This window comes from Gymnoscopelus microlampas, assembly GCF_963454915.1.
Source record: "Gymnoscopelus microlampas genome assembly, chromosome: 13".
Lineage (NCBI taxonomy): Eukaryota > Metazoa > Chordata > Actinopteri > Myctophiformes > Myctophidae > Gymnoscopelus > Gymnoscopelus microlampas.
The window spans coordinates 1,318,177-1,334,907 of NC_139950.1; positions in this window are offsets into that span (position 1 = coordinate 1,318,177).

Consider the following 16,731-nt stretch of genomic DNA (forward strand, 5'->3'; position numbering starts at 1 on the left):
TGTTGAAGACCCCTGGCGTAGAGGGCAGTGGTGGAAAAAAGTACTCAAATTCTTTCCTTAAGTAAAAGTACCAATACTGCAATGTAGTCGCGACGCGTTGTGAGCTTGTACAGCCTATGTATAATCTATCTATTTTAAAATAGCCTCTGTATAAAATAGGGCTAAAGTGGTTAATGTATGTTTTATAATAATAATAACAATAATTTCTAATAATTTATATCTGAAAAGTAGCTAGTAATCAAAGTTTTCAAATAATTGTAGTGGAGTAAAAGTACAATATTTGCTTCTGAGATGTAGTGGAGAAGTAAAAGTACTGAAAATTTGAAATACTCCAGTAAAGTAAAAATGCCTCAGAAATGTACTTAAGTACAGTACTTGAGTAAATGTACTTAGTTACTTTCCACCACTGGTAGAGAGATATAGTTCAACGTAAGGGCGATGTCGCGCGTGTTGAAAAGAGCACAGTCCAACACACTGTTTCCCCAGGGTCGGGACCCATTTACGGGTCACGAGTAAATATCCCTTCATTGTTTTGTTTCCTACTTTTAGCTTTTTAATTATTATTATTTCAAAACATTAACAAATATACAAATATATATATATATATATTAAAAACAAATTCAATGATTTTTCTAAAGAATTTCATGAATGAATAAATAATAATTTAAAAAGAAGGAATTCCATAAATTAGAAAACAAATGTTTTCTAATTTATGGAATGGAATGTGGAATGGCCTACCAAAAGCCGTGTAGATCTGCTATTTTTTTTATCTTGAAAATGTGTGCAAATCTTTTAATATATATATATTTTTTTTAAATGCGAAAATGTTTTACTTAAATTGAACCACTGATATAGAAGCAAGTTTTTTCAAAAACTGTTCAGAAAACATTTGTAGAATCCCCCCAGAAGCAAAGATTTGAGTTACAAATGTTTGCTTTAAAAATATATATATATTCAAAGATTTTCACAAATGTTCACGATTTTTCAAAAATAATAGATCTACAAGCTCATAGTTTGGCACTCGGTACCGCGCTATGAGCTTGTATATCTGCTCTGAGTGTAGAAATATTATATATAGTTGTAAATATTTAAAGATGGAGTTAATATTTTAATATTTTGTTATTTCTTGCTTTTGTAAAAGGGTGTTGTATTAGTTAGTTTTCATCTCACACTGTGCACTTTCGGAACAAGTTCTCATTTTTGTATTTGATTTATTATAATTAAATACTTCTTTATCTCATGAACACATGATGGCATTTCTTTAAGAATTTCAACTGAGTTATTGATATATATGGGGGGGGGGGGTTATAAACGCCAGCACAACGCTACTCGGCCGCTGGCAGGCTGGCTCGGCACTGCGCATGGTAAACACTGATCAAGGACAGGTCCCGACGAGACGCTCCGGTCGGCGGGCCGTGGAGACGTCGTCACACATGATTTGCTACCTGGGTGGTCAATAGGCTCTATGCACAGCAGCCATATTGGAAAGAAATTGGGCCTCTTCTTACTTCCTTCACAGGTGTTTCCAATGATACTAATGAAGGCTCTGTACCATTCTGGTTAGGGTGCTGATATCGTGCATGTTGGCTCACTAGAAACACTCCATTTTGGTTCCCAAATGGCCCCTTGTGGTGGGTGTGTAACTCTGAGAGTGTACAAATGGAACCAAATGGACCCGTTCCATTTGTACACTCTCAGAGTTGTGGGGGTCCTTCAAAATAAGACAACCACTATGCCACACTAAATGTGACGGAGCCTTAATTAGTATTATTGGTAACACCTGTAAAGGAAGTAATACAGGGACCCAATTCATTCCTGTACATTCATTCATGTACATGAGACTGGATCAAGTGCTGTTATCTTCAAAGTCCCATCAATCATTTTAGCATTATTTGCAACATTTTTTTTCCCCATAATTTTACGAAGCAGGAATAGTCTTGAAAAGGCCTGTCTGTGGAAGCCTGTGTCATCCAGAACATCATACCCAGGTGCAGTGTGAGTAACCATCCCACCCCAGACCCAAAATTGCACCCACATCACACCCAGGTGTGACCCATCTTGGCTGGGGAGGGGACGCTCAAGCAACATGTCCCAGTTGTGAGGGGTACGTGTTGCAGGCACGGAAACATAATGGATAAGAGATAGTGATGTGTCGGTCATGATCGATTCGTTCAAAAGAACTAGTTCTTTGCCGTGAACGTGAACGAGCTTGTTAACGTTCTGAAACTGTTACGTTCACGCTATCGTGCATGCCCCCCTTCCCCTCCCCCCCGTACACAGGACGGGAGGTCGGGCTGTACGTGCAACGTAAAAAAACCACTCCCGCGATTGTGTTTTACACTAGAAAATTGCGCTACTGAACGAGAACGTGAACGAATCATTTGAACGAATCATTTGAACGAATCATTTGAACGAGTCATTTGAACGAGTCATTTGAACGAATCATTTGAACGAATCATTTGAACGTATCATTGCCGTGAACGTGAACGAAATCGTTCGTTCACTGACGTTTCCCACCACTAATAAGAGAGTGTCTATTCACCTGTTTCCTAGGCTTTCCACTTCCTATGTGTTTTCCACTTCCTGTCGATTTGATCTAATGAAATCCAATGAAACTGGTCAGATGACTAATGATATCCAATGAAATCCGACAGGAAGTGGAAACAGGTGAATAGGCTCCCTCTGCTTATATAATCCCTGTAGTTTTTGGGAGGGTCTTGACTTTGACCCATTTCCATCAAGTCATGTAGGGTAGTCATTCACGGCAGTGGTTCAGGTACTTAACTTTTCTACATTAAAGGGGAATTTCGCCCTACGGTTTCTTTTCTATGATGTTATGATATCCTAGGACAAGTGGTACAGTAGAAAAATTCATAATTCCATAACGAGTCAACCGCAGCTAAAAACCCGAGACTATGGGACTTGCACTAGATCGCCTATTTTCATCGTTTTCATTTTATAAACAAAATTTGGTGAGATCTAACCCATTGGCTCGGGTTTTTAGCTGCGGTTGATTCATAATGGAATTATGAATTGTTCTACTGTTCCTGTTTAGTTACAACATTTAAAGTTGCGAGTTTATATTTTATAGAGTGTTTTGTTTAAAGCAATTCTGTATGTTCTGTAATTGTGTGTGGTCACTTTAAGAGCAGAATGTATCAGTAGTCATGTGACCTGCAGCATGTCATGTGATCACCTGTAACCAGGAAGTAAAGTCAGTTTAGCACATGGCTGAGCACAGAGAGACTGTGTTTTTCATCTATCACAATCCAGCAACATCAGAATCAGAATCAGAATCAGAATCAGGTTTATTGTCACATCACAGGTTTACAAGGTAAAAAAGTGGGTGAAATTCGTTTTTGTACAACACTCCCATCGCAACGTTTAATTCCGTAGAAAGAAGAGTGGGGAGAGAGAAAAAGAAGAGGGGTAGGGGGTTAAGTGGGAAGGAGATCAAGAGAACAATAGAAGCCAAAAACAAGTTATCTACATATTTACAAAGTACCTGAGATAAGAGACAAACTAAGGTGCCTGAGCATAGCAGCAATGTATGTATACTGTGCATGATATACTTATAGACGCTAAGGTGCTTAGAGAGAAAAAGAGCGCAATAATAAAAAATCAAAAAAAGTTTGTGCGTTATACATGGGGATTAAGGTGCAGAGGGTCAGTGCGTGTTCACCTAAGGGTGGACTGACCCTGGTATAATCCGCAAGTAGCTCCATGAAGGAGAGCAACAAAAAGTAATCTTTAGCATTTTGACTAAAGCTTTTGCCACAAAGAGTACAATTAAAGCCCTTTCTCTTGTGTGTATCAACATGTGTTTCTTAAGATTAGCATTTTGACTAAAGCTTTTGTCACAAACTGTACACATGAAGGGTCTTTTTTCCGCTGGTATGATTCCTCATAAGTCCAAGTCATTTTCCTGGTATAATAATCCACAGGTGTGTTCAGGAAGAGCCAGAAAAGTCTGCAACCAGCTGGGCAGTACCGCCTGTTGTCAGGCTGCTGAAAAGGGCTCATGCTTCATTCAGCATTCTGACAGCAGCCGGGTTAAAACTATTCCAGAACCTGGTGGTGGAACTCTTGATACTGCGGTAGGTCCCCTTGCCCGGTCGCGGTCGTTGTAGGGTTCTGAATAGTCTGTGACTTGGGTGGTACTTGTCCTTGATGATGCGCTTGGCTTTGACCACGCACCGCTTCTTGTACAGATCCTGAAGCGCTGGGAGCTAGCTTCCCATTATTCGCTCTGCCGATCGCACTACTCGCTGTAGGCTGATCTTCTCTCGGGCAGTGCAGTTCCCGTACCAGGCCGTGATGCAGCCTGTTAGGACGCCTTCAACCGAACTGTTGTAGTACAGCTTGAGGATGCGCTGTCCTACTCCAAGCTTATTCAGGCGGCGGAGCAAGTACAGTCTCTGCTGAGCCTTTTTCTTCACGTGTGTGGTGTGCGTCTCCCATTTAAGATCCTCCTCGATGTGTACTCCGAGGAACTTGAACTCGCTGACCCTTTCCACTGCAGCACCGTCAATGAGGATGGGCGCGTGGTCTCTCCGCGGCCTCCTGAAGTCCACGATCAGTTCTTTGGTCTTGTCGACGTTGAGAGCGAGGTTGTTCTCCCGGCACCAGAGCGCCAGTGAGTTGATCTCATCTCTGTAGTCAGACTCGTCGTTGTTTACGATTCGGCCTATCACTGTCGTGTCGTCCGCGTACTTTATGATGGTGTTGGAGACATGTGTGGCTATGCAGTCATACGTGTACAGGGAGTAGAGGAGAGGGCTCAGCACGCATCCCTGGGGTGCTCCGGTGTTGAGGGTCAGGGGGTCAGATGTGATGCTGCCCATTCTCACCACCTGATGTCGGTTGGACAGGAAGTCCTGTATCCAGTCGCACATGCTTGGGTGTAGCCCTAGGTCTCTGAGCTTTTTGTCAAGTATTGCTGGGACAATGGTGTTGAATGCTGAGCTGTAGTCCACGAACAGCATACGTACATATTTGTCCTTCAGCAGCTTGTTGTCCATGTGCAAGAGGACGGTGTGGAGAGCCATGGCAATAGCGTCGTCGGTGGATCTGTTTTTGCGGTATGCATACTGCCACGGATCCAGCGAGGCAGGTAGCGTGGAGCTGATGTATTCCCTCACCAGTTTCTCGAAGCACTTGCTGACGATCGGGGTGAGAGCGACAGGTCTCCAGTCATTCAGGCATGTCACTCTGGCCTTTTTGGGAATGGGCACAATGGTTGACATTTTGAACCCTGCAGGGACCACAGCCTGGGAGAGGGAGAGGTTAAAGATGTCAGCAAAGACACCCGCCAGCTGGTCTGCACATGCCTTAAGGACCCGGCCTGGAATTCCATCAGGTCCGGCTGCCTTGTGGATGTTGACCCGTGCAAAGGCTGTACGCACTTCTCTCTCCGAGATGATTAGAGGGTTCTCCTCTGCTGGTGTTGCTGATGCCCCCGCTTGGCTGCCGCGGTTGGAGCTGATCTCAAACCGGCCATAGAAAGTGTTCAGTTCGTTGGGGAGGGAGGCAGGCGGGTTCACCTCGCTTCTGGTTCTTGTTTTGCAGTCTGTCAAGGTGTGTACCGCCTGCCACGTGCTCCTGATGTTGCCATTGCTGAGTTGGTCTTGCATCTTTTCAGTGTAGGCCTTTTTCGCTTTCCTGATGGCGCTGTTTAGGGCTGCGCGCGTCGTGTTACGCGTTTCCACGTCGCCAGATTTGAAACCAGCATCCCGTGCGTGCATGTGTACACGTACTTCGCTGTTCATCCATGGTTTCTGATTGGGATAGATCCGAACTGTCTTTTTTGGGACTATGTCGTCTATGCACTTACTGATAAAGCCAGTGACTGAGTCTGAGAGTTCGTTGATGTTATTCCCAGCGGCGTTCTTAAACATCCCCCAGTCAGTCTGGTAGAAACAGGATTGTAGCATAGCGTCTGTGTCCTCGGACCAAATTCGGATTTCCTTCTCAGCGACCGGCTCCCTTTTTAGCCTCTGTTTGTAGGCAGGTAGCAGCTGGATGGCATGGTGGTCAGAGCTTCCTAGCGGTGGGCGGCGGAGGGCTTTGTATCCATCCTTGAAGGGCGTGTAGCAGTGGTCAAGAATATTGTCACCACGGGTACTGCAGGTGACGTGCTGGTGGAATTTGGGAAATACCTTTTTTAGGTCTGTCCTGTTAAAGTCGCCTAGGCAGATGGCTGCGCAGTCCGGGTGACGATTTTCTTGTGCACTGATAGCCTGGTGTAATTCCCTCATGGCTGTGTCCTTGTTAGCTCCAGGATGAATGTAAACAACGGCTACAATCACAATGCTGAAGTCACGTGGTAGGTAGAAAGGACGACAGGCTATGATTAAATGTTCTAGGTCTGGTGAACAGTGGCTATCTAGGATTTTAACATCTTTGCACCATTTGTTATTGATAAGGGCACAAACTCCCCCTCCACGTTGCTTACCGCTCAGTACAGCGTCTCTGTCTTTCCTATACGCGGTGAAGCCAGGAGGAGTGATGGAAGAATCAGATGCTAGCTCCGTTAGCCAAGTCTCCGTTAGCACAACACAGCACGTATTCCTCGTCTCGGTGTTATACTTAACGCGCGCCAGTAAGTCGTCCATCGTGGTCACTGTTCTAGATTCACACAGAGATCTAACGTTCGCTAGCAGGATTGAAGACAGTGCAGGTTTATATCCACGTTTTGTTGTTTTAACGAGGACGCCTGCTCTCCTTCCGCGACGGCCGGGTCGCCGTTTGCGTTTGCGACGCTTCTGCGTTGTTGCTGTTCCAGGGACAAAGAGATCCCCTCCCCCCACCCAGCCGGGTGGAGGTTTTTCGGTAAAAAAGTCCGAAATTCTATGTGCAATCGCTTTTCTGATGTCCATAAGTGCTTGTCTATCATAACTCCTTAGGCACCCGACGGTGTAGGAGAAAAAGAAAACGCTAAAAAAAACTAAAAAGAGGGAAAAACGTTGCGGTGTTACGGAGCTCGTACCAGCGCCAGCCTTCTCCATGGCGCGCCGGATGTAACCACATCTACCTACATCTTAGCTGTTTGATAGCATCGTGGGTATGTACTTATTGTTAACATGTTTATGGATGATTGTAGATGAGTATTTTTTGACTATTGTTAATTTTGATTATGCATATTTGTATGTTTCAGTTTCACCTTCCTTGAACGTTATTAAACCTGTGGATATGGAACAACTGTCTTCAGAGTCTTAATGTCAAGGAGGAGTTTATCTGACTGTCAAGATATTTAACACTTATATTGAGGACAGTACAGTTCCACTCGTCCTAGGATATAACGTCATAGAAAAGGTAAGAACCGCCGGGCGAAATTCCCCTTTAAAGGACGACTTCACCCGTTTTCAACCTATCTTCATATAATTGGTCCTCACTAATCCTCATTATGATATGTCACCATTTTTGTCTACTCTGTGTCTCAGAGGAGGACTGTGGACAGTTCAGAAACCCACCCGTGACATCATTGATGGGGAATCCTAGTAGAAACTGCAGGCTTTCTATTCCTGGAAAGTTAGCATGGTATAATGGAATACATTGTTCTCGCGTTAATAAAGCGCGCGCGCGTGCGTGCGTGTGTGCATTTGTTTATTTTGTGTGTGCAATCAGATGTGTGTACAGGCATTTGGCCATTTGGCACAGTTCTTAGGCCTCCCCACACAGGGGCGATGTTTCACACTCATTCACAGGCTCAGACAGGGAGGCTAGTGTAGTGCAGTCTGCTCAAATTAGGAAGAACAGAACAAAACTGTTTTCTGTGTGTATTTGAGATGAGAATGAGCTCTGTCTTGTGAGTCTGTGTGTAGAAACACAGTGTTGAGCTTACTTGAACATGTGTGTGTAGGTGTCTGTCTGTTGCAGTTGTTGCTCTGTCTCTGATAGCAATATCAGAGGAAGAGGAAACATCATCAGTGCTTTACAAGCTCACAGTGAAAAGAGGCAACAAGGACAGTTGTTGGATAGTTGTAAGTTATATGTTTAGGGAAAAGAGCACTCCTGAAGTTAGTCCTGCATAGACAGACGACCGATACTGTCTGGTGACATCTCTACACGGCCTAATATAACATGTGGGGGTCCTTGGCATAAAAAAGTTTGATAACTACTGGCCCATTAGAATGTCTCCAGACATATTGGTAGGCAGAGATCTCTGATCTATCCAAAAGTAGTCAGAACACATTCAAGTGGAACACAGAACATCACAACCAGTGAAAGATGAAGAACTCATATCAGTTCATGATATCTGAGGAACCACAACAAAAATGTTATTCTCATGTACTAAGATGCAACAATAAAGATATTGACTTGAATATTGAATGGCTTGAGTGCACATCAGTTGTAAACATATGGACATCAGATGCATTTGTGCAGAGTGCAGTATGTAATACTTACATGGTATAGGGTTAGTGCTTTACGGGGTCCATTTGGTTCCATTTGTACACTTTAAACCACATTAACTCAAAGATTTTGAAGGTAGGCTATATTGGGTGAAGGTATATTGGGTGGTTAAATTAACAATGAGGATTTGGCATGTGTACATGTGCTTATGCGGAAGTTCAGTGCACATACTGACAGATAACATGACAGATACATACATTAAGCTCATTCCGCATAATGTCTTTGACTGTTTTCATAACGGTGTTACTTGATAAGACATACAAGATATATGGAGAACATGAAAACACTACCAACTTCTACAAGCTGACAAGGGAAACTAGACTCAGAGGGTATACGTCGAGACAGAAGACTAACTAGACGCATGTGAACAAAACTGCAATCAACACATGATAGGTTGGAACCATAGACCGTAAAAATACATGGACGAAGGGAACGTGGCGTCACCCATTGGTTTCTACAGACCGTAAATGCTATTTTTTGTGTCGTATATTTTGTGCGTGAGTAGGCTGCCGCGGCGCAGTGTTTCTGGACACAAACATTAGTACCATGTGACAGAGGGGTCGAAATTGAACGAAACCTGCTCTATATGGTAGAAATAGGTCAACAATACAAATGACGCTAGTTTTTTAAATGAATTTATTTTTAATGAGCGGCCCCCACCAAATCTACTAATCTACCGGAACTACTTCATATTTATCAGAAACGGACCATAACTCTGACCACGGGACTCGGGCAATCAATTAATACCTTTGCAACCACTTCATTAATGGTAAGTATTTCCTACAGACAATACTCAAAAAATCTGAACTAACCCTTTAAAGAGCTGGAGAGATGGGGAGACTCCTGTTACTGAACAAACACTCTATAGCAATGATTCCTATCAGAATATAGTGCTTTAACCTTTTAACAAAATACTTTTTGTTTTAACCAAAAAATATCACTTACCCTACCTTTAAGGTAAGAAAATCTAGTCTAAAGTTTGTAAAAAAAAAACATCCGCTTACAATGAGAGAATATTCTTTCTGACACCTGCAGCCACCTACTGGCCGTTTGTATGAACTGTCTCTCTTCCGTATTGGCCTCATTGTAAATATCCAAGCCTTGCCCCTTGGTTGGAACTAGAGGGTCGCATTGGACCCGAACTGAAACGGATCCAAGGATATTTGAACCGAACCGAACGGACCCTAGAAAGAAATCAAATTTACTGGACCCTACCCGAAACGGCACAGAGAATGATTGGATCCGGTCCGAAACGGAGCAGATTAAAATTGGACCCGATCTTAAATGGACCCGGGGGAAATGGAGCCGATCCGGCCGGGTCTTTAGACCCGAACCGTGTCCGATGCTATATTATGCTTATTTTCTCCATAACATCGAGACTGGTCGTCTCAGCGAGTCAGCGCCACCCTCCGCAGCCTCTCCGAGGCGAGCTACAGCGGAGGGTTGCGTCATGCAGAAGTTGAACAGCTACGTTTTCACAGATTTTCCTATCCCCCCAACTCAACCTATAAATTAACATAGGAATGAGCCTAGATGCATATCAATTGTCCATTGTGTGACCTGTCCTGTTGTAGGTGTTAAAAATGAAATGAATAAAGTGGGCATGAGTGAACTGCTGCGCAACGAATACCCAAACTATGAAAACGCCCGCTCGACCCAAAACACAGTCGCCCCGGGGGAAATCCGGCGGTATTCGCCTGGTATTCCTAAACATTCATAAACATGAGTAAACTATGCCTAAACCTAACCTTATTCCTAATCTTAACCTCAGTAAAACTATGCCTAATCCTAAACCTATTTCTACCCTTATCCTCAGTAAAACAAATACAAGAATATAGCTGCAAGCAGCGATAATACGGGGCCAGGTAATGAAGAGAGAAAAAAGAAAGAAGCAATGATAAGTAATATGCACAATAAGCCATAGAAACATAGAATACTGAACTTGAGAGAAAGAAGACCATGTAATTAACATGAGGATTTTAAACCCTCACTAACCCTAACCTCAGTAAAACAACGCCTAAGCCTATCCTCAAGACACACTATGTGTTATCCGAATAATGCCAAATCATGATCACCTCAATACATTGTCATGGATAGGGATCGAACCAGCAACCTACGGACTCCAAGACTGCCTTTCTTCTCATTGAGCTAGATATATGGCCTCCCTGCTAGTGTCTGTTGATATTTATAAGTATTTCCGTTCATTTTGAACCAGGCCTCTGTGTCCCGAACTACTCTAGATCACTGGTTCACAAACCATTTACCAATAAAGGCAATTTTTGTGTCTCCTCAGAACGAAAACTAGTGAAAGTAGCCAATCTACAAGCTCACAAAACGTTGCAATCTGAAAAGTTGTGAGGTTGTAGATCGGCTATTTTCAAAATGAAGTATATCATACATTAAAAGAGAGACAAAACTATAAGCAATATGCACAATAAGCCATAGAAGACTGAGCTTAAGGTCATGTTTTTTGCAATGCCACCTCCAGGGTTGGGAAGTAACGGATTACATGTAACGCCGTTACGTAACAGAGTAAAAAAAAAACGTAACGGTAACGCTTTAGAGTACATTTTAAAATGTGTAATCTGGATTACAGTAACGGGGGTGTTGTAACGGGCGTTACAGGAGGGTTACATTCTCCCCTTCCCCTCATTAATTTTACAAACAAGTTATAAATTATTATAACACCAAACGAAACAACCAACCACCTGCAAGAGCGCACACTAGTCCGCACAGACCGCAATGGATTGGAGTTGAGCAGCGCGTAGCTCTCTGTGTAAAATCTGCGTAAAATCCTCACAGTGAGACTGGAGACAGCTGCGTCAAGAGCAGTGTTGCCAGACTTTGCGAGAGAAATAAGAAAATAAGTCTATGAAAACAAGCCCAAAAGAAGCGACTATAAAAGGCCACATGAGCACTTCAAAGATATATATGTCATCCATTAAACAATGTACATATTTATATATGTTGGCAATTTGAAAATAGACGATCTACAAGCTCACAACCGTTCTACCATTATTTACAAGCAACTTCAGAAAAGTAAGCCCAATGTGGCTTATAATAATCAGACCAGGCAACACTACAGACAGGGGGATAGATAGGAGAACATATACAGTATATTGGATTGGGGATGAATAATCGGTAGCGCAGTCTTCTTTTAGGTCAAATAAAATGAGGCTTTTTATTTAAAGAGTAGCCTATGGGGTATAAATATAATTTTATAGGCCTGAGTTCTTATATATACATCATTATAACACCGTCACCAAACAATAAAATAATAATAAGTCGAAATAACAGTATGCATGTAAAGTTTAGAAAGAAGCTGTGATCTCAATGTTCTGGTGGACAGTAAATATAATCCTTTTGCAAACAATATCCATGTTCTCTTTGTGTGTTAACAATAATCCAAGTGGGAAGTTTATTTCAGCAGTTTCACATCGTTTGAGCTGTTTTTGGTGCGCAGCTCCTCTTTAAGTTAATTGCCTTCACCTGCTGCGCACAACAGGGTAGATCTCCGCCAGGCCAGGGTGACCTACCCAGGCCTATGAAATTCATAGGCAGTCATAGTAGCCAATTAGAATGAAATCTGCTCAAACTGACTCATACACTGATACAGAACCATATAGGCTAACTGTTGTCACTGTTGGTTGGAAAAACTGTTCCTTTAAAAACATATATATAGTTTAAAACAATTTAAAATGGTGAAAAAAGCCAATCTACAAGCTATAATTATTAATAATTAAGAAATACTACATTTTAAATTGTGAAAAACCAACTAAAGTCATTAATAGTGCAAGTTCAATCACATTTCATTTGAATGAAAATAACTTGTGGGGAAAATACATAAAATCTCTAATCTGTGATTCTAATGTGATTAATGTGACCCCTACAGTCAGTGAAGTCCAGGGCTGAATGTGACAAATATTGAGACCAATAGGCTATGACTTTGTACAAATATTGGTAATTTCCCAATAGGCCTACATCATTTTATGAAATTAATGAGTTATATTTCACAGATAGTTACACTTGTCTTGTACTATATTAAAATTAAATCATCCTTAACCTTCAAGTTAAATTCATTATTTCCGTGGAATCATCGTTTTATTTGATGGCCTTCTTGCCCTGGCATTTGGCCTTTGTGCCCTCAGATAATTGACATGAAATTCCAGGCCTGCTTTCAATGGTAAAACGTGTTTTATCTAATTAAATAGAGTTTTGCTTAAAAGTAATCCAAAAGTAACTGAAAGTAACAAGTAGTTACTTTTTAAATGGAGTAACGGGATTACGTTACTGACTACATTTTTTAGCAAGTAACTTGTAACTGTAGGGGATTCCTTTTTAAAAGTAACCCTCCCAACCCTGGCCACCTCTCACCGAGAGAGAGAGAGAGAGAGAGAGAGAGAGAGAGAGAGAGAGAGAGAGAGAGAGAGAGAGAGAGAGAGAGAGGGGGGGAATAGATTGAAGAGAGATGGAAGCAGATTGGATTGATTGACATCTCAACCTATTGCCATTAACAGGAATCAAATCCTCAACCTTCGGATTGACAGGCTGCAACACTACCTATAGTGCTATAGCTTTGTCCAGGCTGAGTTTGTCTGTTGAAGATAAAAGTGAACCAGTGAAAGCAGCCGATCTACAAGCTCAGAAACACGTTGCTATCTGAAAAGTTTTGAGATTGTAGAGCGGCTATTTTCAGAATGAAGTATGTCATACATTGCAAAAACATACCCTCTCAAATAAGCATTTCATGTTATCTTTAGCAATTGCACATGTGTTCATTGATACAGTCTTGTTGTTTGCAATGCACTTTAAATGAAGTCTGCACCAAGTGAGGCTTGAACCGGCTACCATGATTCACTTATGCGGGAAGCCATTGGACCAACAGACCTGATCTAGTGAAAACAGAGGTCAGACAGATGATACCATTTCACGCAAATAGCTGAAAAATCCTGGGTTTAAGTGTTTTTCAAACTACTCAAAATTGCGGAGCTTACTGGTAAAAGTGATACATGTGTTCCTCATGAGTCAAGGCACATGTGTAAGCAGGTTTAATGGCTGTCGGCCAAACGAGGCATGACTTTTGCCTGTTTAAAGTTTGCATTTTCAAAAAATTGCTATAGCACCCCCGTTTGACCAATTGGAGTAAGATTGGTTTCAGTGATATTTGGAATGACCCTGTACATTACTGCAAATTTTCAAAGAAATGTGAGTCTGCATGTATGTGTTAGGGGCAGATGAATAATTGTCATAAAACTGCAATATTCATTGGCTCATTAATGCATAGGTCCAAAGTTCATGTGTAAAAAGTTTTGTCAAAAATCCCAGGAGGAGATACATTTTAACAGCTTTTCATGTAATTCAAAATGGTGGGAGATCTAAAGGTCAGAGGTCAAACGTCAGAGTGTGAAAGTTGTTCATCATGAGGAGACGTGTTGATGTGTGTATCAAAGTTTTATGGCTGTAGGTCAAACAAGGCATGAGTTGTACCTGTTCAAAGTTGGCATTTTCAACTGAGTGCTATAGCGCCACCTTTTGACGAAAGATTGTGAGATTTATTTCTTGATAGTTTTTCATGACCATCTATCATATGGCCGAGTTTCGTAAAAAGCGTATGCACGGTTCAGCCAGAACTGGCAAAAACGGCAGAAGAAGAAGAAGAAATGGAATAATGCCAATATCAAGAACCGCTGGTCCGCCTGAAAAATGGGGGCGAGGGTGTTTTGGGGCGAGCTGCGCCAGAGCCTGTTTATCAACACCGAGCGAACACCCTACTCAGCGCTGATTAGTAGGAGACACAGCTGTGTCTCTCAGTCTCAGCTGTGTTGTGGCGTATCAAAAATAGCAGACATACAAGCTCACAAAGCGGCGAGTTGCAACGTGCTGTGAGCTTGCAGCTCTGATATTTTCAACGCGCGACACCATCGTACAACGAATAGGCTAATCTATAACTGCAGCGCGCAGCAGAGCAGGCTGTCGGAATTAAACCACACAGTCAGATCATGATAAAAACTTTAAATGATTATGATTTTAATGGTTGTAGCCAACTACTTTATCCAAATAATAATATTAATAATAGGCTTCAATTATAAAATAGCCTAATAACAGCATTTTCCCAACCGGCCACGATGGCCGGTGGTGTTTATAATTACCGGCCAATTAAACATATATATTAGTAGGGCAGTTTCGAGGCTCCGTGAGCACCCCAAAAACACATCTCTTAAACCTGTTTTTTTAGGACCCTAAAGGTGTCTAGTTATGAGTTCTGCTTGTTGCCCATGTCAACTAATGTCCCATGGGGTTTATTTTTAACCCTTTCTGACACCTACCCCCAACCCAAACCATAACATGGAGATAACAGAGAATACCATAACTCTTGAAGTAAACAACATACAGCAACAAATTAACACATTTTTCTATATCATTTTGACCCAAGGAATTCATTAAAGTGGTCTTTATTAAGATTCAAACATATATTGACTCTATTTCAGGGCAGAAACAGCCAAAAACTAGCAGAAAATGTTCAAATCACAATTATAAGGATAAGGATAAGGATATCACATCTATATTTCTCTTTGTACTAAACTTTTAAGGTGTATTCTTCTTTACCATATGTTTTTAGGACATTTATGGTGTCTAGTTAAGATTTATTCTTGTTGCCCTGGTCAAATAATGGCCCATGGGGTTCATTTTAACCCTTTCTGACACCTATTCCCAATCAAACCATAAAATGGAGATAACAGAAAATACCATAACTCTTGAAGTAAACAGCCTACAGAGACAAATTAATAAATTTTTCTATATCATTTGGACCCAAGGAATTCATTGAAGTGGTTAATATTAAGATTCAAGCAAATTCTGACTCTATTTAAGGACAGAAACAGCAAAAAAATAGCAGAATATTTTGAAATTGAATTTAGATTTCTCTTTGTACTACATTTTTAAGGTGTATTCTTTTCTACCATATGTCTTTTAGGACCCTAAAGGTGTCTAGTTAAGTTTTAATCTTGTTGCCCTGGTCAAATAAGGTCCCATGGGGTTTATTTTAACCCTTTGTTACACCTATGCCCAACCCGAACCATACAATGGAGACAATAGAAAATACCATAACTCTTGAAGTAAACATACAGAGACAAATGAACACATTTCTAAATATAATTTTGACCCAAGGAATTCATTAAAGTGGTTATTATTAAGATTCAAGCAGGTCTTGACTCTATTTCAGGACAGAAACTGCAAAAAACTAACAGAAAATGTTCAAATCACATCTATATTAATCCTTGTATTAAATACTTAAGGTGTATTCTACTTTACCCCATGTTTTTAGGACCCTTATGGTGTCTAGTTAAGATTTCGTCTTGTTGCCCAGGTCAACTAATGTCCCATGGGGTTCATTTGGTGACCATTTTAAGTCGATGTCCACAGGAGTGGCGTTTTCATATCTGAACCAGACAACTTACAAAGACAAATAAACCCACTTTTTCATAGAATGTTTACACCAGGAATCTAATGGAATGGTCACTGACATGGTACAACCATTCTATATTGGTGAAAAACACACAAATATCAAATTCTGGCTTATATCAAAACACAATTTCACTGATCAGTATTATCCATCTCATCATCAAACTCCACCTCATCCTCTTCCCTCTCATCATCATCATCATCATCATCACTGATCACACCAGCAGCCAACAGGTCAATGAGAGATAGGGGCAGAATTGGCCCACAAGACCAGAAAGGCTCCAAAATCCCTCCTTCTGTCTTTGTGGTAGCGGTGGCCTAGTGGTTAGAGGGGCGGCCTTGATACCGGAAGGTGCCTAGTTCGATTCCCCAATTCATCACATCAATCATGAATCACCGCTGAATAGCCCTTGAGCAAGGCTTCCATGCAGGGTCCGGCTGGAAACAAGTTTCGTACTTAGTCCGACACCCTGGGTAAACAACAAACTTTGCTTTGCTTTGCTTTGCCACCCCTGACCATCATCATAGGATTTAGGCCTCCAAAAGATTGGCTCAGCTACTTGCTTGTAACAGGTCACTCTATAGTTCACCCACTGGATGTGGGGGATGAGTGTGTCCTGGCATGGGGGCAAGCGAGCTGGTCCACGCCTCAGCCTCTACTGCGCCTTGATGGAATCAAGACCACTCTTGATTCCATCAAGGGCGCAGTAGAGGCTGAGGCGTGGACTTTCTGGGCAATGCGGAAAATAAGCGACAGCTCTGCCAGTTGATGCTCAAGGTCTGGGGGAGTAAGGAGGCAGCATCCCGGCTGGCAAAAAGTGTAACAGCTGCTCTCATCGTGGAAAGAACAGCTCATAC